This window comes from Ambystoma mexicanum, chromosome 9 (assembly GCF_040938575.1).
Source record: "Ambystoma mexicanum isolate Mex_15411 chromosome 9, UKY_AmexF1_1, whole genome shotgun sequence".
NCBI lineage: Eukaryota > Metazoa > Chordata > Amphibia > Caudata > Ambystomatidae > Ambystoma > Ambystoma mexicanum.
In genome coordinates this window covers 285095169-285117411 of record NC_090931.1, presented here as the reverse complement: position 1 = coordinate 285117411, position 22243 = coordinate 285095169, and the positions used below count along the sequence as shown (strand labels likewise).

The 22243-nt window shown below is 43.4% G+C and overlaps 1 protein-coding gene across 6 annotated transcripts in view; it reads left to right on the top strand.

Annotated features, from left to right (window-relative positions):
• Window positions 1–22243, top strand: part of CUEDC1 (CUE domain containing 1) — a 1053353-nt gene that overhangs the window by 535394 nt on the left and 495716 nt on the right. The window lies entirely within an intron of this gene.

The window sequence follows — 22243 nt, the reverse complement described above, 5'->3', positions numbered from 1 at the left end:
CTTTCCTTAACTTTTTTCAAGTTAAACAAAACTCTCATAAACATTTCACACTTGCATCTTCAGTAAATTTCAATACCAATCCTAGGTAACGTTTGGATGACTGATATGCCACTGTTGTAATGTTTATTTCTCCTGGCCAAATCGAAGCAGTTGCAGCCCAACTGTATCTAAATCTTGCCTACGAGGCAGACTTATTACCGACTTGGACATATGGATTTTCTACACCACCCACACAGCTATAACAGAAAAACGCAGAAATACACAAGTGGTAACTGAGCATCCATTACATTATGCATCAACATAAGTGCATTACACCCTGCACCTCTACGGCCAACATCCAACTTAAATACCACAACTCGGAGCAATGCATCCTAGCTCAAAAGTGCACACAACTCCCATTTGGACACAGATGTCTGTTATTAATACACCACACCTAGAACGGATCCTCACAGAGCTAAGGGTAAAACGTGTCATCACATATAAACACAACAGCAAAGCTACCTTAAATGTTTCCTCTCACCCTACTAACCTCGACCAACCCCCTATACGCGTGGACACTACACGCAAATTGCACCAGAGCGCTAACGTATTGTGTACTAGTCCAGAACACATGCTTGAATAAAATTCTTTGTAAATATGTATTTTTCCATTATTATTTTAATTTATTTTAAGAAAAATGCTATGCAGCATATACTATAATAAATGACCAAAAAAGAAAAGAACTGCACCAGTTGATCAATGTTGATGATCATAGGTTACAATGTATTTGATGCTACAAGGACACAACGGACACTGAAGTACAATACAGTCCCTAAGCACTCCTCTATGCAAATGTTTGTAAATTTCACTCTCTAGGCCACACTCCCCCGAACGTCTCCTTTCCCTGGAGTCTTCTCTCTGGCTTCTTTGTTCCAAGATTTGGATTTCTTTTCCCCCCGCTTCTCTTCAGACAATGCGGCCCATTCAGCTCTTTAATCTGCTACCTCGCTTGCGTTATACATACAGATGGTGGGTAGGTTAGATTGTGAGAAACGCATAAGAAAATAGCATTAAAGGGAGCACAGCTGTGGATTCGGCAGCAAATTAAGCAACTGATCCTGCCTTTTTTTCCCCTCCTACTTTGCCTATGCCGGTTTGCCCTGCTTGTAACACTATCCCCTCTCTCCATATCTTTTAAATAGGACCCTTCATTTTCTATCCTTCTGTAATCTGATGAAGTCCCTTGCCTGGTTTTGGTGGCTCAGGGGTTGGGTATCAACCCGAGCCAGAGGATGTTGGGCCTGGAGGCAGCATGCAGAGGGTGCCCTGGTCGATGTCACATTAAGCACTCCAATTGCAAACTCTTCACAGGCCAGTCTTGTGGATCTAGGGTCTACTGTCCCCACCAGCCCAGAAGGGGAGGCCAACTGTAAGTGTTTTAACCCTGCCCAAACCCCTTGTGAGACCTTGCAGGGCAATAATAGCACACCCGTCCACAACTGAGCTAACATGAAGCTTTCTGAGAAGCCCCAAAACTCCAGCATAGGAAAGAGCTTTCTCTTGAAGGCAAACCATTTCCTCACACTCAATGGTGGTAGTGTGTGCAAAGCTACAGTTACAGATTCACACAATACATCAAATAAGTTATTTCCTAGAGTTCGTGAGACTGTGGATGAGGAAATCTGGAATTTCCCAGATGGGAACAGCTTGTAAGAGGAAGAAAAGCCTCGCAAGGGCTTCCCATGTTATGTTTCGATTTCCCTGCGCACTCGATCTTAAAATTACTAACACATGTGAAAGCTTTCTCAGTGTGTTTCCAGCCTCAAATTCACATGTTGGAAACACAAAATAACTTTGCTTAGCCCAGGCAGCACCAGGCTGAGTCAGGGAACGAAGATTAACATCCATGATGGCAGACAGTCTAGTTACAGGCTTGGTCCAGTCCCTTGTACTCAAAGCAGCCTCAGTGCACTTGGAGACATCAGCCAATGACATCAGTTAAAAGCCACAAACCCTCACTGAAAGCCCTGCCCAGGATGAGGGAACATAATACAAAAGCACCCATCCACAGTTGCTCAGTGTGGTTTGCAGGTGTCTGTCATTTGAAGAAGGCTGGAGAGATGGAAGAGTGGCAACATGGCAGCTTTGGTTGACTGAAGTGACGAGAGCCAAGAGAGTCAGAGGACGTGGTAGCATTGCTGGATGTGAGTGGACAGAATGACAAGAGAGTTAAGGAAGCAGGGGAAGGTAACGGAGAGACAAGCATTAAGGGAGGGGGCAGTGAGGTAACAGCAAAAGGATGACCGCTGCAGGAGGAGGTGATGACATTGGGACCAAAGAGTGGAAGTCAAGTGAAGTTGATGGGACGCCGGGTGCAGGAGGAGCTGGTGAACAGCAAGGGGAATGATATGTGACCCCATCAGAGGCTGGAAGTGACACAAAGGAATTAATAGCATGGAAGAGAATGATAGAGGTGGTTGTGTAGAGGAGATTGGAAGAGTAACTTGGAGAGAAGGGGATACCTCAGAAGAGGGAACGCTTAGAGGAGGAGGTGGCTTAGAGATAACAGCAGGCTTAGAGACCAGAGCAGACCAGGTGGTAACATTCCAGGAGGTGGAACAGGAACCATCTGGAGGTGAAAGAAAGATTCAAGTGGAGAACTAGATCCAGCTTCTAGCTAGGCAGAGCAGAAAGGGTTATTGGGGCCCAAACAGCCTGAGGCAGGACTAGATGGCCCGAGGAAGAATGAGGAAGGATCAGGGAGACTACTGTGGAACCAGGCAGGTCCAGGGGGAGGAATCCAGAGGAAACCAGGCACCCCTGGCTATCTCTCACTGCTGGCTATGTAGACTGAGCATACTGCTCAGGATACTTTGAACTAGATGGAGGCTTTTTGGGTTCCATAAACCAATACCCACTCTGGTATAAAACGAGAAGGTTTTGGGTCACTCTAAATCTCAAAATGTTAAGAAGGAATGAGTCAACCCCTTTTGAACTGTATGAATTGGGACACTTACTGCAGAGGTCAGGCAGTCTAGGAACTTGCATCCTGTGGGGGAGACATCTGTCAAGGAGAGGATCTCTGACGGTATCCGTACCCGATCTCAATTAGGAGAGAACCATCATGACTGTTTTGTTTGGGACAATCACATTTTCATTTAATTTGCCTCGTCTTGTGACAAATGCCCTAATAAAAAATGCTGAACTATAGTATTTGGTCTTGGTGTCCTTCTTGGTGCCTTCAGGCTGCACTATTTAGCAGTATCCATGTTATTTTATGCTGCTACTATACTCCCTTATTGTAAAGCACTCTGTTTCATGGTTGGGTTCACACTATAGAGCCCAGTACAAAGTACAAACTGTGTGTTAACCCTGGCAGAGCAGTCTGGCTTCACCTTTGAGGGTAGAGGGCTGATAAAAGGTATAGGCCATTCAAACCTCATCATTCAAAGACTATCCACACAGGATAGTTACTGAAAATATATACTTGCATATATTAAAACAAATGTTTGTGCTTTGACCAATTATTTGAACAGCTGATCAGATGGCACAGTGAGCTAAGCGCTCGCCCCGATATCTGTGTGCAGCCTGCAGTGGCAGGTTTGAATCCCGGTAGGGTCAACTCAGCCTTTCATCCTTCTGAGTTTGATGAATGGAGTACCAATGTGTGGGATAATAATGTCTTCTGTTATGTCAGTGCTCTGAGACCTATGGGTGTTTAGCGCTATGTAAGAAATCTATTATTATCTATATAAGGCAAGTACACTATCTTTGTAATTAACCTGAGGACTGTGATGGTGTCCCAAGGATGGGGGAGGGGGAGGCGCTTCAGATCCAAGCAACACTTTTGCAACTGATCTTGTACTGTTAATCACAAGTTACTAGTTTTGAAGTGGAATTATGGTTTGAAAATCATGAACAAAGTCCTTAATAATAAAAGGTAAATGCATAACATTTGGCTCAATGATTAATTTTCTTCATCACAATACGTATTTATTAAGCTATGACAAACTTTTAGGAAGTTGCAAATAGTTAGGAAAGTGTATTCATAGAAATGAATGGGACAAACTCAATAGTCTGCTTGTGGTTATACTCCAATTGTTGATATGTTTGATCAGTATTGCAAGATAACTATGCAAGATGCAACTGTCAGTTTGGCAAGTTTAGCGACCCACCCAGGTTTTCACCACCAAAGGTCTGTAGAAGGACAGTTGCAGAGTGGAGCAGCAGTTGTGTATCAACCACAATATTTAGTCAGAGGGAACATAGAACAGGAATGCAGGCAAGGCCCCAAGAAAGTAAGAGGACAAACGATGGCGCCGCAGGAAGGCTCATCAGGCTCATGGTCACTGTTGAGGAGGCCCAGGAGTCGCAGGTTGATTTTGGTGCCTGGAATGGGTTTGTCTTGGTGCCGGTTTCTAAAGCAAGGTATGCAACCAGAGGCATGATCAATGGCTAGATGATGAAAATACTCTTGAAGATTGTTGGACCACCACCACCCTCAAAGTTGGGCTGGATGGACAAAGCAGCAAGGAGTGTATAACACACATGTACAAGGAGGCATCAAATGTACTGGTTTGCACATTGGCCCTTGGACAAGCTGCAGGAAGGCTATCACAATGAGAAGATGGGCAGTACTTCTAACATCACTTAACTTACAAATATAGCATGCCCCCCCCCCTCTCAGGATGAACTGTTTACTGGTCCAAGGAGCTTCAGGGGATCACCTCAAAGCTGATAAGGACGGTTAACAGATTGTATCCATTGTTTCAAGGGGAGAAATCGCCTACCAGAGGTTTCCTCTGTCTGACTGGCAAAAGAGCTTTGCCTTTTGGAGGATAGAATCACAGCAGCAGTTTCCTGCCAAGTCCTCAGAATCTTATCTTCCTACAAAGCTCCCAGCATCTCTATTGGGGCTCTTTTCTCCAGGATCAGGTTGAGTGGCCGACTAAAGAATGGCATGAGATCCCAACATTTCTACACATACACAGGGCTTGGAGTTACCCAAGCCTTCCATCAACCTGCATATGGAAAATAATATATCCTTACAGTTCCAAGCTGGATGGAAGAAATAGGAAAGCTATTGACCTTGTAGTGTGTGGCTTACGGACACAGGAACAAGAAGGACTTTGTGGACATTGTGGGGTGGGACGGATATCTGGAAATGGATGCCGACTATGATTTCGGGAGAGGCTTTAGGATGTGTTCTTGGGCAACAGACCATTATGCACATCTGTGAACTTGTCTTCTTTGTATCAACTTTGTACCATCTTTGAATCTCCCATTTTCCCAGGCTTGGAGATTCATCTTTACTGGGCACTTGTGATGAAAACACTAAAGGTTTCAGTGGAGGGGGGGGCCTGCAGTGCAACATTCAGTGATTTGGAGGCCAACCGATCGGAAAGCACTAGCCAAGCTCCACTCATTGCAGCATATGCACCTAGGAATGTGGTTTAAGGCATCGGGAAGAACTCTCTCCAGCACAAGTGTGATTCCATTCACTCCGACTCCTTTGTTCACACTTTCCAAATCACATGAAGGTTAATTACCTTACATGGCCATTTCTGCTGGCAAAATCGAATGTGGCCAACATAGCCAGTCGGGAGTGCAGAACCGGTTGCTCCTTGTCGCTGGTACCGACAAAGGGCATATCAGTCCCGGCCTATCATCCCACATGATGGTGATGCTGAACGATGCGGTTAGGCGTATCTGCCATTGTTGATTAAAAAAGCCACCCCGCGGCAGCTGGAAACTATGGCATTCACAGAACGGTTCAATATATCTGTGTAGATAAGAGAATAAAAATATATTTTAGTATCCGTTCTTTATTCTAATTTAAGTTGTAATCCTGCACCGGATGAAACAGAATAATGAACACAAACCACACACAATGAACAAACACAGAAAACGTGGGGGACTATTTTAGACTACGATGTGCATGAAAGGTTAGCGCTGAGAAGTCGGTATAGCTGCCAAAGGTTTGGCTAAAGTGACTCAGAAAGGGACAACAGACAGATGGCATTGTATCGGAACTGGGAATATTATCTATAGAAAAGCGAACCAATTACCCTTGGAAAATGTTCTGACCCCGACCCTTTCAATAATGCAACCTTGATTGCGCACCCTGATATTTCATGGGATGAAGTGGTTTAGATATCACTAGCCTGCATACAGGTTGTGCTTTTGTCTCGTCTGAGTAATCGTCACAATATGCTCCAACAAACAACCCATAACAATGTCAATAATCAGTACATGCCAAAAATCCCATCCCGACTTAACCAAAAGACCAATAACAATTATTAGTAGACTGATAAATAAACCGCTAGTTACGCAGTCAGTATTTTAAATATGGCGCGTTATATGGAACAACGTATTCTGTTCACTCTTTACGTCAAAATGCCATTTTCGCACATCGCTAAATTCTCCATTATGTGAAAAGAACAATTTCCCCTTTTTTTCATCGCAAAAATATTATGTATAGTTCAATTTACATTATGTTTGGTTGTTCCATTCTCTTGGCGTAATGCGCAGTATCCGCTCTGAACAACGGGTTGCATTAATTGAAATTAAAAGTTCCAGTGTTCACTTTCATAATAGTAAATGTTGTCATTTTTGCAGGTATTCCACAGCTTCTGTCCTTGTAGCCGGGCGATTGCTCCCTTCTGTCCAAGGTCACATAACAATTGAAGCTTGTGCTTAAGTTTGGTTTTTGAGAATGAATGCCACAATATTAAAACATACCGAAGAAGATGCTGCAGTGTGAACTGATACATTTCTTTTCACCACAAGCATCCCACAAAGCGACCTGTACTCGTGCAGCACTGAGCACAGTAGTTGCACATGGCATTCAAAAAACACAAGAAAAATAAACAAATGTTGGCATCCACCAATGCCGCGCAATCGTGAATACTGTCTCAACCATCACTAGTGCGGGTTATGAACCTATAAGTGATGCCACTGACGACGTTGTGGTCTTTCCATAGGCAAAAGCATTCGATCTGGAGTCTCAACGTTCACAAACCGCATCTACCTTTTGTTTATTTAATTTTGGAATAAAGTTAACCTTGTGAAATCCTGCAACCTATCTCTTAGCTTCTTTTACAAAAGGTTTGTATTCATTAGTTTCTGAGCGTAACATGGGACAGCCGTTATCACTATCTATCCCACCTGATGCAGCCCTGTCTAGGTTCAAGCTAGACCGGTCACATTGCTTGCCCATACCCGGATAGATGCATTTATCATCCAACTATGCCTCGTCTCAATCGGTGGTCCGTTAGCCAATTTTTTGGATTCTTTCACCTGAATTTCAGATGGGGGCCTGAGGTTTGTAGCCTTGTGCTGAGCATTGCAGTAGTGCGCGAAGTCCCACAATTGCGACGCTCAAGCCAAAGCTTATCTTGGGAAGGCTGTAGCAAGCCAGGAAGGGGCCTGAGGCGATGAAGAATTTGTTCCCACTATTGTAGCAGGGTGTGCCCTTTGCAGCAGATCAGTTTTCGAAATCTGAAAACGGCCAGTGAGCACAGGCCAAACCAGCCAACATAGAATTCCTTTGCTAGACTCTATCCTTTGTATCATGAATCTCAGCAAGAAATCAGTCTATAATAGGCACGGTATAGAACTATGAATTGGTATGGAATTAATTGTATTGTGTATAACTGTCATTCGAGGAGAGTTGGACTTTGGGGCGTAATATTCATTGACAGTTGCTTTTCGTTTCACAGAGCAGGGGAGGCCATGACTTCAAATTAGTTTTTGACCACAGTTACACTGAAGGCAAGTAAAACTGCTAGTACAAGGCACTGAAAGCCTCGTGTAACCTTGGCTTATTTTTGTGTCTGTACAAAACAAGCCACGATATCATGATATGGCATTTATAATGCACATATGCACAAGTGCTTCAAGGTGCGACGAGGCAAGGGAGGGGAGACATAGGGAAGACGGAGACAAAGATCTTACTAATCCAGGTGACCTTCATATCGAGAAAGAGCAAAAGGAAGGGGGGCAAGGGTAAACGTGCTGTGGGAAAGGGTGACCGGGCCAGTGGAGTGCATAGGATAAACAGTCCCAAAGAATAAAGGATCCAATAAATAAAAAGCGCAGACAGCAGGTGGAAAGTGCAAGGGTAAGTGCTGACAAAGGGTGTCAATTGCTGTTAGGATGCTGTAGAGATACAGAAACAGTTCCCGAGTGCAAGTGTTGTCAGGGTCAGGGGGGCAGTGCAGGTGGGCAACTGGCGGGGGAGGAAGGACAGGGAGGGTCGATCAGATACGAAAGGAGTCAGCCAAGCCAGGGCATGATCGGTGATAACCCCGGTTATCGTGGAGATTGTTGAAAAGGATGGTAGGGTTCACCATGTCAAAGGCAGAGTAGCGATCGAATAAGATGAGGTCATACGGGGTGAAGGAATGAAGTTTGAAAGCACGTACTAAGGGATGTTCAGGAGAGCAGTTTTCTGTGTGTCCTGAGGAAGTACATGAAGCATCCAGTTTGATGTTAAATTCTCCAAGAAGGAGACTGTAACAAGGACGCCTGGACGTAGCACAGGTATAGGTATCAGCGATAGGGAGGCTGGGGTTGGAGACCAAGAAGTCCTTTGTAAACTTCTTCCTACCAGATTTAGTGAGGAGAGCAGAGTAGTCAGTAGAAAAACAGTTACAAAAGATATTAGAGACAGAGCACCAGGGAGTTGGTAGGCAGAGGGAAGAAGAATGGTGTTGTAGGGGGCTGTGAAAGACACAAGGAGGGGCGCATGCAAATCAAAATACAGAGTCGCACTCTATGGAAACCCAGCAACAGCAGGCACTAATTGCCAAAATGTTGACAAAGACGTTACTTTTGTTGAAAATGATATTTTGGACGCAATGGTGTAGAGCTATGGAGAAACCAAAAAAACACACACATCAAAATACTGAAATTGTATCAGAGAGAGTAAAAAGGGTCCTAATCGCAGAGTTGTTTAAAAAAAATTAAAAACTGCTAAGGCAGAACGTTATGGAAGTTAGGGGGTGGACACAGGTCAGTCGATTGATCATTGCTATTAAAATCTTACCCACCCATAGGCTTTCAGTGCCAGTGGCAAGCACTGCATATGTGTATGTGGTTTGGGTCAATAATTAAGGGTTTGACAGACACCAAGTCTGTGTCCCATTGACTCATGGCTAATATAAAATTTTCCCATCATTATTTCAGCAACCGAAATGGCCAGTGCAGCACTGATGTGCTAGGGCAATTCCATTTTCAAATATATCACGAATAGCAATCGCCGACATGTGTCTTATCGTTTGAGGAACATAAATATTGATGAAGGGAAGGTGAATGAAATACATTAATGAATCATAACCAAATTTAATCTGTATAATTAAATCATTTTTCACACTTTTTGTAGCATTGAAATTGAGTGTAATAGCATTCACTTGTTGATGTACAATGTGCAAACACATGGGAACATATCGAAAATGTTACTTTGAGCAGATTGTGAAGACAGCTCCTAATTATATCGGGAAGTCAACTTTTCCACAAGTTCCTTTTTAGGTGGACAGGGCTCATTTGCAGTGTTTTGTGGCATTCTGTGTCCTAGGAACAAAATAGGGATCAATTCTATGAGTAAGCATTGCCAACACATTAAATGTCAAATCTTTCACAAATTCGAATTCCATATCCTGCCATATTGGCTTAACCACCCATTGTTTGCTTCATTTTGTGTAGGCCTTGAGGAAACGATGCATCCCAAAATGTCCTGCAGTTTTCGCTTGTTCCCTCCCAATGTTCTTGTTGTGCGCAAGTACAGCTAGTCTTGTTCAGGCCTCCATACCGTCTATGCCAAAATGCAACCTTTTGGGCCTGTACTTTAGGCACATATTGTGGAACACCTCCAAATCTCCACTATGACAGAATTCTGTGAGTCCCTTCATGTCTCTGGAAAGCGTTTTATCGCACACGATCTTCTCAAGAGCTTTGTGTGGAGGTGAACATGGCACCAACCACTTCTTTTTTTTTCGTTTCTTCTCCTCAGATAAAGGTCCATGTGCACGTTCGTGAAAATGTTGGTTTTCTGTCCATGAGTGCAAGTTGGAGCAATGGTGCATCATTGAATGCCATTTCTCAAGTAGAATTTCTACAGACCCATCACAAGTTTTGGAGCTCCACCAAAGATGGTTGCTAATAAACTGACACCACTTTAAGATTTCTTCAGAACACTTTTTTCTACCAGCAGCTGTAATTTCTTTGACTGATTTGGCAACGTGCCATACATCGAATTGTTGGCGAATGTGTGGAAACTGCTCTCGCATGACCTTGGCTATTGAAACATGCCTGTCAGTGTCTATCTGCTCTATTTCTTTTTTCTTTTTTTTTTATACGGTTTTTACAAACCTTTAAAATGTTTACATACGTCAACACTCCCCATAGCACTACATTCAAGATCACCACCTCACTTTGCCACATTTCATCAGCTTTCTAAATGTCCAATGGTCCCTTATACATTTCCAAATCGTCAGAAACCATGTTCAACTGATGTTCGATTGTTGCTAAAAATTGTCAGCGGAATTAACAGTTTTAGGTCAATACCATTAAACATATAACCCCACCATTCTTCCGCACACAACGAAGGGTGGTTGGCCCCCCATTGCCCCAAGAGCAGAGTTCTGTTGCTCCGAAAACTGTTACAAAACAACACTAAATGTTTCAGCGTCTCTGGTGCTTTTGTACAAAATCTACATCTGAGGTTTATGTTTTTGTTACGTTTCCATGTTTGTAAACGCTCTTTTGTTTTAAACAAATTTAGACGGAATAACATAAAGCGTCTCCGTGCACTTGGTTCCGGAAACAACTTAATGTAACATTGGGGCGTGTAAAAAGAACGGACTTCCAATGGGGCGTTCAGCATCAGTTTTGCCATCGATCTTTCAGAACAAGTTTTCTCCCAGTCCAAACGCCAAATTTTCGTTTTAGCAGCTACTGGATTCTCATGAAGTAAATTGATCTTAATATCAAATTCTACCAGTAAGCTTTCGCATCTGTGCATCCACAAGGCCACCAAGTTCTGACCTTCTGACCTTGTGACGTTGCGCTTTGAAGAAGTCCAAATTGCAAGATGTTTTCTCGCGCTCGAGTCTTGCGGTATAAAGTCAACAAGTTCCACACGATCCTTACTTGCAGTGAAATCAGGGATAATTCGTATCTAATACACAAGGTCGATGTCCCTCTGGGGAGACCCAACACCTTTGTCCAGAATTGGTTCTCTAGGGAGGACCAAACCTCGTGGGAGCATCCCAGAGCATTTTCCGCCCCATAGATCAATACCGGCACGACTTTTTGCTGATAAAACAGCCGCACCGGCTCCAATGAGAATTTCCCAAATTTCTTTTTCATTAGCAGAGCTTGATTTGCTAACTGCGTGCATTTCCTTTTAGTGTCCGCCACCCATGGTGCATCATTAATGCAGGAGCTTAGCACCATTCCCAGATATTTGACACTTTGAGATATCGACATTGGAGTTCCACTCATATACCATTTGAGATTTTTTGCTTTCAATGAAGTTGCCCCTTTTAGATTGTTGAATATTAAAACTTCGCTTTTCTTTGCGATTCTCTTACGTAGATTGCATCTAGTTTTCATTGCAAGCCAAATGGTGTTAAGTCCATGATCACCAGATCATCAGCATATAGAAGCCAGCTTACCTGTGTGTTATTTACTTTTGGTGGATACGAGATCACTGCATCTAGTGAGTAGCCCAGGTCCGATATGTACAGACTAAATATTGCTGCAGCAAGAGGGCACCCTTGCTTAACCCCCCTGTGTGTCTTAATTGTCGACAAGGACCCTAGTTGATCGAGTTGAATCCTGATAGAGGTGTCCGTGTGGAGCTCCTGGATTGCCGCTACTAGATCATGTGGACACCCCCACCGGCGCAATTTCAACCATAGTAAATCACGGTCTACGGTATCAAATGCACTGGAGAAGTCAATAAAGGCCAAATAGATACTGGTATTTGATTTCAAGGCCTCCATTTTTATCAGGTTAAGTAGTAATAGATTTAAAGAGCATCCCACCTGTTTAACAAAGCCAACCTGACGGGCATCAACATGCGCCGTTGCAACAACCCATGCTACCAATTTTTGTTGCAAGACAGTAGCATAAATTTTGCCCAGGACGTCCAAAAGAGCCACTGGTCGGTAATTTCCAGGGTTTGATCTGTCACCTTTTTTAAATATTGGTACTATGACCGCCGATTTCCATGATTCAGGGGCTAGCCCCGAATTGTTTATTCTTTTGAATAAGGTTATACACGTTCAGACCAGATCTCGGGATGTTGTTTGATGGTATAATTAGTTACCCGTCTGGACCGGGCGCTCTAGAGTTGTTGGACTTCAAGATTATAGATATAATGTCCTCCTTGCAGTATTCGATCGATCGAGGGGGAAACCTCAGAGCGAGTTCGTTGTTAGCAATTTTGTGGCCCTTGTAAAGTTCCTCAAAGTGGGCAATCCAATCCTTCTCCATCACCAAACACGTTTGCAAGGCCTTTTGTGGAGCCTGCATGGTGTTGATGATCTTCCAAAAATCTCCAGAATGTTTGTTCTTCAGTGCCTTCAGCATGGATTCCGCATCATTTTGGATGGCCTTTAACCAGTTTTTGTACTTCTGTCTGGCCTTTCGAATGGCCTCTTTTCGGAGAGACTGGTCCATCAGACAGGCCTGGCGCATTGCTTGTCTCATCTGTCTTTTGTGGATCTGTATCTCTTGGTCAAACCAATGTTTGCGCACCATGTTTGAATGTTTAAGCCCAACGTTCTTACTTTTAAATTTGAGCAATAACTGTGCATAGTCTGTTTCGGAGCTGTGCTCGCAATAGGCAGTTGCCAACTTAGCCATCTCATGCGTCTCCAACCGGAGCCTCACCCTGTTCGATGTGACTAAGATCTTATGTTGCCATCTTGAACGGTCCTCTTTTGGTTTCATGATGAAACTTGTTAGTAGCATGTTATGATCGCTGTTAGTTTGGATCCTAACTTTAAAGGACTTTATTCGAGCATGTACATTTCTAGACACAAATATATAATCAATTGTGGAGGTAGTCTCAGCTCTGCCATGTTGCTGTCGGTTTCAGATCTCCAATCGTGTTCCCATTTAACATTTGCATTTCTCTGACTTTCATTTCCTCTAACCAGCTATGACTCAGCACCTTTGAACTGTTAGTAGTAGCCTTGAAAAGGTCGATGTTCAGGTCTCCACAAATCAAGATATTTGCGTGTTCCTTAAGCACAAACAGGGAATCAAGAATCTCGGCAATTTGGTCTACGAATTCTTTTTTCCCTGCCCTCAGATGATTCCAGTACACATGTAGAAGAATTATCTCATCTGAATCTTAGGGGCATCCCTTGTCGTTTATAACCGTGATTTCCTGAATAAAGGGAGAGTGATTGATCGACTCACTAATCCTGAAGCCTGAGGCCTTCTTAACGAAAGTTAATAGACCCGCCATCGGGCGTCCTTTTTCCAACTTCATAGCAGGATTAAGCGCCACTTCATAATCACTTGCAAGAGGACTCTCGCTTAACCATGTCTCTTGCAGACATGCAATAGATATTCCCTCTAACCAATTAGTGTTGAAGAGGTGCATGAAACCTCGGGTGCTCCATGAGGCCATTAAACACTCTCTTGAGCATGGCGCTTCTTGGCATTATTGTTGGGTTTTTGAGTTGAGCGTTGTTGCTACCCAACCCCACTCACAGTTTGCGTTCTTGGGACTCAATCTATTGATATCATTGACCGGTGTTGGTCTTGAGTTAAGACCTCCACATATCGTAATTCTTATGCCTGATTTTATCGCCTCCAAAAAGCTCGCATTTTTATTGAGTTTTAACTTGGGATCTTCTTTCACAGCCAGTTTTATCATATCACCCATTGTTCTGGTATCGAGGCTGTTGGCTTTTTCTTCAACCTCGTTATACTCCAAACAATGCTCTGCTGCCTTTATTATGGCGTCGTAGTATAGTGCTTTGTTGTAAGCAATTTGAGATGTCACCATTGCCTCGTTCAAGTCTATCTAGATGGATCGCATTCTGTGCTGCCAGCTCGTAAACTTCGAACCCCAGTGAGAACATAGCAACATTCGCTTCCATGATTGATTTAGCTATTAGCGACGAGGTCACATGAAGAATTACCTTATCGTTCCGGTTTTCATTTGGAAATTCCACGATCTTGATGTCGCTTGACTTGATAGCACGTAAACTTGGAATCAAGTCAAATAAATGGATGATGTTCGCGCGATTTAAAATCGGCTTATCCACAGGGTCGAGCCTCTCAATCAATAGCTTAAAGACTGGCGGAGCTCCTTTAACTTTTATCGTTTGATCTTTGTTCCTTTCGCGAGCAATCATGCATGATTTGGCATTTACATGGAGTAGCTTTTCGTTCCCATAGATGTTTGAGGTCTCACCAACTAGCTCCATACGGCCTAGTATGTAGCCGACGTCCACTTCTACTTTTCCCAGCGTGTCCGTGCTGGGTTCCTTCAATGCAGTAGAATTTATCTCTTCTTGTTTAGAGCATATTTTCAACCTTCTTTCGTGCATGGTTACAAATGGTGGACTTGTCGGGGCAGTTAGATCTATTGTCAAATTCTCTGATTCATTGACGAGCCGACAAATTCTAGAGGTCTTGTCTCCAGCAATTATTGTAGAGGCTTTTCGATCAGCCTTCCTTGGGCTCTGGTTCGGCCGTACCGTAGTCTCCGTCACCTTGAGATCCTGAGTTGTCATTGGTGGATTCAGTTGAGCAAATCCATGATGTGCTTTGGGTCCTGTTGTTACTTTGAGGTCTCTGCACACCAACGGTGGGAGAGGCCACAAGAACGGAACGCTGAGGCACTAGAGCCTCTGAACATTCGTTTAGCGGCCTCTGCAGGCCTGATGGAGCCGCCTCAAGTACGTCTACCTCTTGATAGGTAGACCTGTTTAAAAGCTCTTCCGGAATGCTCTTTCGCAACTCTTCATTCTCATCTGGTGATTGCTGGGAGATGTCTTTTTCAGGCTGTGCCACTTTTATTGCCTTCAAGTCTGCTTTCTTACAATTTTCCGTCACAATTTGCACAATTTAAATGTTCCTCCAAGAATTTTCTAGCTCCTGTATTTTTGTTGCATCTCTTCGCCGGCATATTTTTGTTTTTTTTTGCAGCTTTGAGTTTTGGTTCCACCGATTTTCAACTATTTGGAATGCCACCAAAGATGGAGAATACATTACGTTTTTCTTCCTCTTGGGTGCTCGTTAATCCATTTTTCTCCTTGTTTAATGGAGCTTCCAATGTCGATGTAGTAGGAATTTGCTCATCAATGCCTCGTCGTTTTTTACAAGCTCTAGCTTGTTCAAAGGCTGTATTAAAGGAAATGTCAGCTATTAGATCACACTCATGCGCCAAACTATCATCTTCGACCTGTAAGTTGGAAGATGGACAGGTCTTAGCCGGTTGAGTGAACTTCCATGTCTGCACTCTTTGCGCCTGTGTGATCAGTTGTAACCTCCTTTAAGAGACATTGTGCTTCTACAGAAAAATTGACCACATTTGCTGTTCCACTAAGATCACCACTTAATGGAACTGTAACCATTTGTGGTAATGGTGCTAAGGACACAGCAATGGGTTGTTTTCTAGAGCGTTAGTGTTTTGGAATATAGCCAACGCTTTGCGGGCAACTTCTGCTAATAATATTTTGTCGGGTGCATCGTTTCTCTTTTGCTCACTTGATGTTTGGAGTGAAGTGTCTAGAGTTTTCAATATCTTGAGCACCTTTCCTGAGGACTGGCCACATATTAGCTCCATGTGAGCCACTTTAGAGTTCAATAAAGCGGTCAATGTTGTAAGATCTTTCAGCGAATCATTCAGATTCTCATAGTTTCATATAGGGGGCCATCGAAATCGCTATTGATGAAATTATAGTCTACTGCAACTCAGAGGTTAACCCCAAACTCCTGGACTCCAACAAGTTAGCATCGGAGGAGCGTTTTGTTGATTTATGAGTCCTATGGACTCTTCTCCTCCTTATTTTGGGAAAGGGGCACTCAATAAATGAAGTCAGACAAATCACATGACCCCGGTGTGATCGAGCTTGGGTGCCGTACAGATCGTGAGCTCTGGTGTGTTGAGTCCAGTAGCGCCTGTTTAGGGTTAATTGCTCTTCTTTGAGAATTTATCTGACTAAAGGACAAATCATTCAAAGAAGTCGAGCTTCTGATCTCCTTCACAGGCGATTTCCTACGTTTATACGAAACGTTAGACCATATATCTTTACTAGAGTCAATAAGCTGCTCGTTGTGCTGTTTGTGAGCAGATTTTTGAAATTGCCCGCAGTGTGAAGACAAGCCCTTCCTTAGAATCCTTTGGGCTTTATTCATTGAGATAAGATTAAGTAAGATGTTATTTGCAACATCCAACGAGTCTCGACGTCTCTCGCAATCATGATGTGATTGCCCCTTCACTGATACTCCACCCGATTCCGGAGTCACGAGGAGTTTGGATCTCGCGTGCACAGCAGAAAACACTTCATCATCGTGAACATCGTACACCTTTCGTACGATGTTCAGCCCTTCATTCTCTGCGAGCACTGCAGGCTGCCCCACACACCTGCTCTCACCCGACTTGGAGGAGTCCCTCGACAAGCGTAGGAGAGCAGGACTCGGCCTCTCGCCTGCTCCACCATCATCCAGCGACATGACAGGAGAAACCGGCGTGGGCTGAGCAGGCGGCTCCGCGTCGTGAGCGCCATCCTCGTCACCGTCCTCGGCAGCCGCACGTGGCTCAGCTCCACCCCCACGCCCTGGGCCGTCACTGGGCTACGACTGCGACGCAGCCTCCACTCCGTCAACACCACCACGCCAACCGGCATCGGGGCTGCGCGCGGGCTTGTCCGCCTGACCAACGGAGCAAGCCCTGCCCGCCGCACACTGCCCCCCAGCCGCAGCACCACACAGGGCCACGAGGACCGGAGCGGGCGAAACGGCAACGGGCGAGTGCTCCTTGTATGATCCAGATTGAATGGATTGAATATCAATCGCGCTAACCCCCTCCTTGAGTTTAGATGCACATGTTGAGTCAAGTGTGATTACTAGTTCAGTGTTATGGATCAGAGTTGAGGGGTGACTACTACTGTCAGTACCCAAACACTGCTGTACGTGCAGCAGATGCCCTCCATTCTCACACGCAAACACATGTTCGTCTTCCAATGTGTTTGTATTGGTATTATCATCGCAGATGGCAATGGGACATCGTCGCATGTAGATGTACATGTGAAAAAACGGCTTACTTTCCTTGCAGTACTTTGATTATTTGTGTTTACATCAGACCCACCTGGTCTCTCGCGTCTTCTCTGAGCCCTCGTTCTAAGCACGGGGTGAATTGACCGCCATCCCTGCTGTCACTCGCCACAGCCTAACAGGCAGGAAGTGCAGCCCTTTCTCCACAGGGCTTACGCCACAAGGGCGGAAGAGGCAGCCTTTTAAGGTCTGCTGTCCAAAGTCCCTTAAAGGCAGACGCACCTCACTGTTGGTCAATGCTGCACAGGAAAAACACTCTCCACTCGCCACAGCCTAACAGGCAGGAAGTCCAGCCCTTTCTCCACAGGGCTTATCTGCTCTATTTGCATCCCCCTTGATTTGAAGAAATTCAACAGATTTTATGAAACCACGTTCAAGATGTACATTCGGACACCTGCGCTACCTCCGAACTCACCCTTTTTTTTACTTTCCATGTCTTGAAAGTGGCAAGTGCAGTACTTTGCTGAAAATCCTGGTCTGTCACACTGTCCATCGTCAGCTAGCCAAAAACGTTTGCCAGAAAATGTGCTTTCGATTGACATCTGTTCAACTTTCCAGGCTTCACTAATGGCAGGGAATAAGAATTCCCATTTGATATTTGAAGTACTGGGTTTTAGCAAGGACCTCAACTCCCACAAATTGTATATCTTAATATATCTTTGTATATATCTGCACATTCTATATATTCTGCATTTTTGTAAATATTGTACCTGTTGTATATTACCTGTTGTATATTCTGTAACTATGCAAGCTTTGCATCTTCATTCTGCTGCGCCCTTTTACCTACGGGTCTGGTGCGCATAATAAATAAATAAATAAACAAATTGACAAACTGGAAATCTCACCAAAAGTAGACCCGCTGAAAAGTGAAGCTGCTGAACATAGAGTTCCAGCTGGCACTTTGCCCAGCATCGGTTGAGCGGACCATGAAAATGTACTATGGACGTTGACACAGCTGACTTGGATTTTCAGGTTAGTGCCTTGTAATACCCGAGATACATTCACCAATGGCTGCCCACATATGTTCCCCCTGAATGTATGGACACATTTCAGCATCTGTACAATCTGAAGCAGGCAGCTGTCAAATACAAAGTATTTTGGCTCCTTTATCAGCCAATCGTCCAGCATGAATGTGGTTTGTGATTCGGCTGTGGCAGACATATCGAAAGAACTCGCCAAACTGAAGTCGAGATCTTTAGCAAGTTCCTCGGTCAGTTCCTTTGAAGATTCAGTCTGTTATTTCAGGTTCTGATATTTGCACTCGAATTGGAGAAATGGATATAATCAAATGTTTTTTTTGGTGGAACATGTGTGGCGGGTGTAATGGTGTCAAGGGGTCTGCAATGAATTGCAACGCATCTTCATTGTATTCAGTCTCATCTTGTCGAGTTCTCACTTGGTAGCAATGGTCCTTGGTTGCATGGATCGCCGGTCACCTTACATTCAGTTTCCGGCCATTGGGCATAAGCATCACAAGTCTGCTTAGTGACTGGACCATGCTGCGCCCCAAATAATAGTTGCTCCATTGAGAAATCAGTTTGGCAAGCAACATCTTTTGTTTCATTGGTTGTCTGTGTCTATACTTCGCTTCCTTCTGGGCCTCTAAAAGATGTGTTGAGAAACATGCTCAATGTATAGCACACATGCAGCAGATACCACTTTATATACAAAACGTTATATGAATAAATCAACAGCCTAAAAAGTTATACAAAGCAAACTTGTTTGTTCGTTACCCTTGTTTTCTTGGAAACCGTGGCATTGTCTTTTTCCACCGCACCAGCAAGCTGGAGTTTTTATATGGTGTACATCCAGAACATTTCATTTTATCGCAAACCAACATCTGTACATACCTACAAACAGAACCAACTTGATTGAATAGGAAAAATTACAACATTAAAATGTATTCCAAATGCAATGTGATGTCCAATAGTATTCAATATTAGGTTATGTTTATCTCTGGTCTATGTGCGTCCTCTTCTATTTCAACACCTTGTGTACATTCCTTGAACAGAATATTCATTAAAAAAAAGTAAGTGAATTGTACTGGAAATTAGAATATTTCTTCGCACTGTACACTTACACACAAAGTATTATTAAATAAGTAAGAACTGTATACTTCAAGGTTTGTTCTCGCAACACTAAGAGAACATTCATATGAACATACCCTTGTAAATAGTCATAATATACCTTTCACATTGCACCTGATAATGTTCAGAGATGACACGTGCTTCATCAGAGATCACTGTGCAAAACATACTGATTGTAATGTTATCCTCAAACCTTTTGTAATGTATTCTGCATTAGGGAGGAAGTACGCATACCTCATACTCTGGACCACTTGCAAAGGATGAAGTGATTGTGGCCGAAGTTCCAGCATCCACCTGTAACACAGTACTTGTTTTATTACGGGTGAAAACAGCGAAATGGAACTGTGACAATGATATTCAAACAATTGTACATATAGACAGACACACATACATGCCACTTAGTGTTACTTTTCATTTCATTTTAAATTGCAAGCATAGCACATTTTTGTAAAGGGCAAGTATAATAAAATGATGTGATAGACCAGCAAACTTGATGTTGACTCTGGAAATGAAATTGATGCTGAATCTTGTTGCTTCATTTTCTCGAGCATTGTCATAAAGTGGGCCAAAAGGAAAAACCTAGTTGTATTAGATGTTTGGTGTAAGAGGATTCAATTCAACACTACAGCTAAGTCAATGCCTAGTCTGGGGTACTGAATGGAAACCCTTATTGATATATCTTTATGTCCAGTTCATGCGTTCTGGATGACTACCCCTATATAACACCCCTCTCTTGGAATCCCCCTGACCCCACTGAGCCAAGAAGTGGTTCTGTTTTGCAAGTTAAAAGGTTTATTTCATAATTTAAACAATAGATATATATATCACACTTTATATTAATTTAATAATTGAATATCACACCTAATCTGAGCAGTAATCAATAATGGATAGTCTGGCACTAGCACACTTCTTTATAATCAATGATGAGTGGTTATAGGATGGATAAGATAGCAACGATGCTTTATGGTTTCAAATGGATGCAAGGTGGAATGAAAATGCAGTACAGAAAATACTCAATATGCGTTCAACAAAACAATGTAATCACTTTTCTCTGGCAATCCCCTCCCCCCTTTATGCAATGCAAGGAAATGGAAGGAAAGCACACAGTTCTCAGAAATGCAATCAAATGTAATCCAGTTCACCCCAGCAAGCTTAGACCACAGAAGTAGGAAACAGGCCCAAAATGCTTTTATATGTGCTGGCAATGAAGTGAAAAATATGCTAAAATGCTTTTAATTCCCTCTAGAGGTTCAGGGTGAGTGGTATCAAGTTAATATTAGTCCAGGCTCACTTTAGCAAGGATCTAGGAGTAACTAGCAGGTTAAACAAATTTTTGGCAAATGAAAGCAAGAAAACTGCTGTTTTCACACGTAAAGAAATTTTGCAAATCGCGGCAAATTCGCGAGTGCGTTTTTCGCGATTACAGAGGAACTACAAGGACTAGCACTATCGTTTTGGGGTCGTAGGACAGCCTATGATCTCAGCTTCCAGATGGAAGTTACGGCAAGTCTCTAGGACAAACGGTTACGGAGATATGAGCGATTAAATAAAGGTAGTTTTTCAGATTTGAAATTTTAAAGTTCAAAAAGACAAGTGACAGCTAGCAACTAGAAAATGACAGGTGACAGGAGGCATTTCTACTTAGATTAAAATAGCTTGAATTATATTATTTTAACTAAGAGATTGGTTCTGCGCAGTCTGCTAGGTACTCACACTATATTCTTGAATTAAATGGGCCTCGCCACGGATCTGGTCAGGTTTTAGACTGGACTCTGGTCTGGTCTCTGCACTTCAGTGATCTGGGTCAGCTCTCTCTCTGGATTCTGGAGATTGATGGATTTAAAGTCTGGATCTTTCTGCACAGCTTTCTCTAGAGATTGATAGAGGTAAAGTATGGATTTTCCCGGCAGAGCGTCCCACAGCAAATGGATTTGAAGGCCCCTATCTGTCCTGTCTGTCTGCTTTTATGTGTTTTGAAAGTGGGTGTGTGTGCAGCATCACTAGGCTCTACCCCTCTCCACTCGTCATTGGCCACTTCATCCTCTTCCCCTTGATTGGGGGAATGAAATGAAGTGTCATCATGATGAGGTCTGTTTATGATACAGAGAACCCACCCCTGTCAAATTACACACAATCTATATTTTGACCCAAAAGACATATTTCATAGCTACACAGTGGTTTGAAATTACATGCACCCATCATGCATCACAGGAGGTATACCCTGTCCAAATCTGCTCTTCCTGGGAGCTTGCATTCAGAAATGGCGACATTTGCACTTTTTAACTGGTTTCGCAATATCGGACATTAACCCAAATTTATACGCATGTGCGCAAGGAGTATGGACATTACTTGATGAAGTGTCAGATTTTTAACATGCATACATTTTAAGTAATACCCTCTTAACTGCTAGCTTGCCCCCAGATCATGCCACCGGTTCTAAAAACCTCTTAAAATGTGGGCAGAAAAATCACAAGAATTATGGTATCATTTAAATAATTTTCACAAGTCCGCTCTGAGTTATTCATCTTTTTCTAAAACCATATTCTGGCTACAGGGGTGTGGTTTCCCCCCAGCACAAGGTTGAATTTTTGATTTTTCCAGTTCTGCCAAGCCAGCTTGCTCTCACAGGCAGTGCTCCTCCCCTTTACTTCCAGGAGGAAGCCACTTTTTACGGCCCCCATAATAAAACATTTGCCTGAGTCAGGACAGGGCTTTGTTCAATTTCCTGCAGAGCCCAGGTAATTCAATCAGGGAAGTGTCATATCCCTTTTGGTGGGGGCAGCAAAAGGCAGATAGGCCTGGGAACACAGCTGTTGTGCAAGTCTCAACTCCTGTCGGGGGTAGCTGGTGGGCAGAATTCAGTTCCTTAA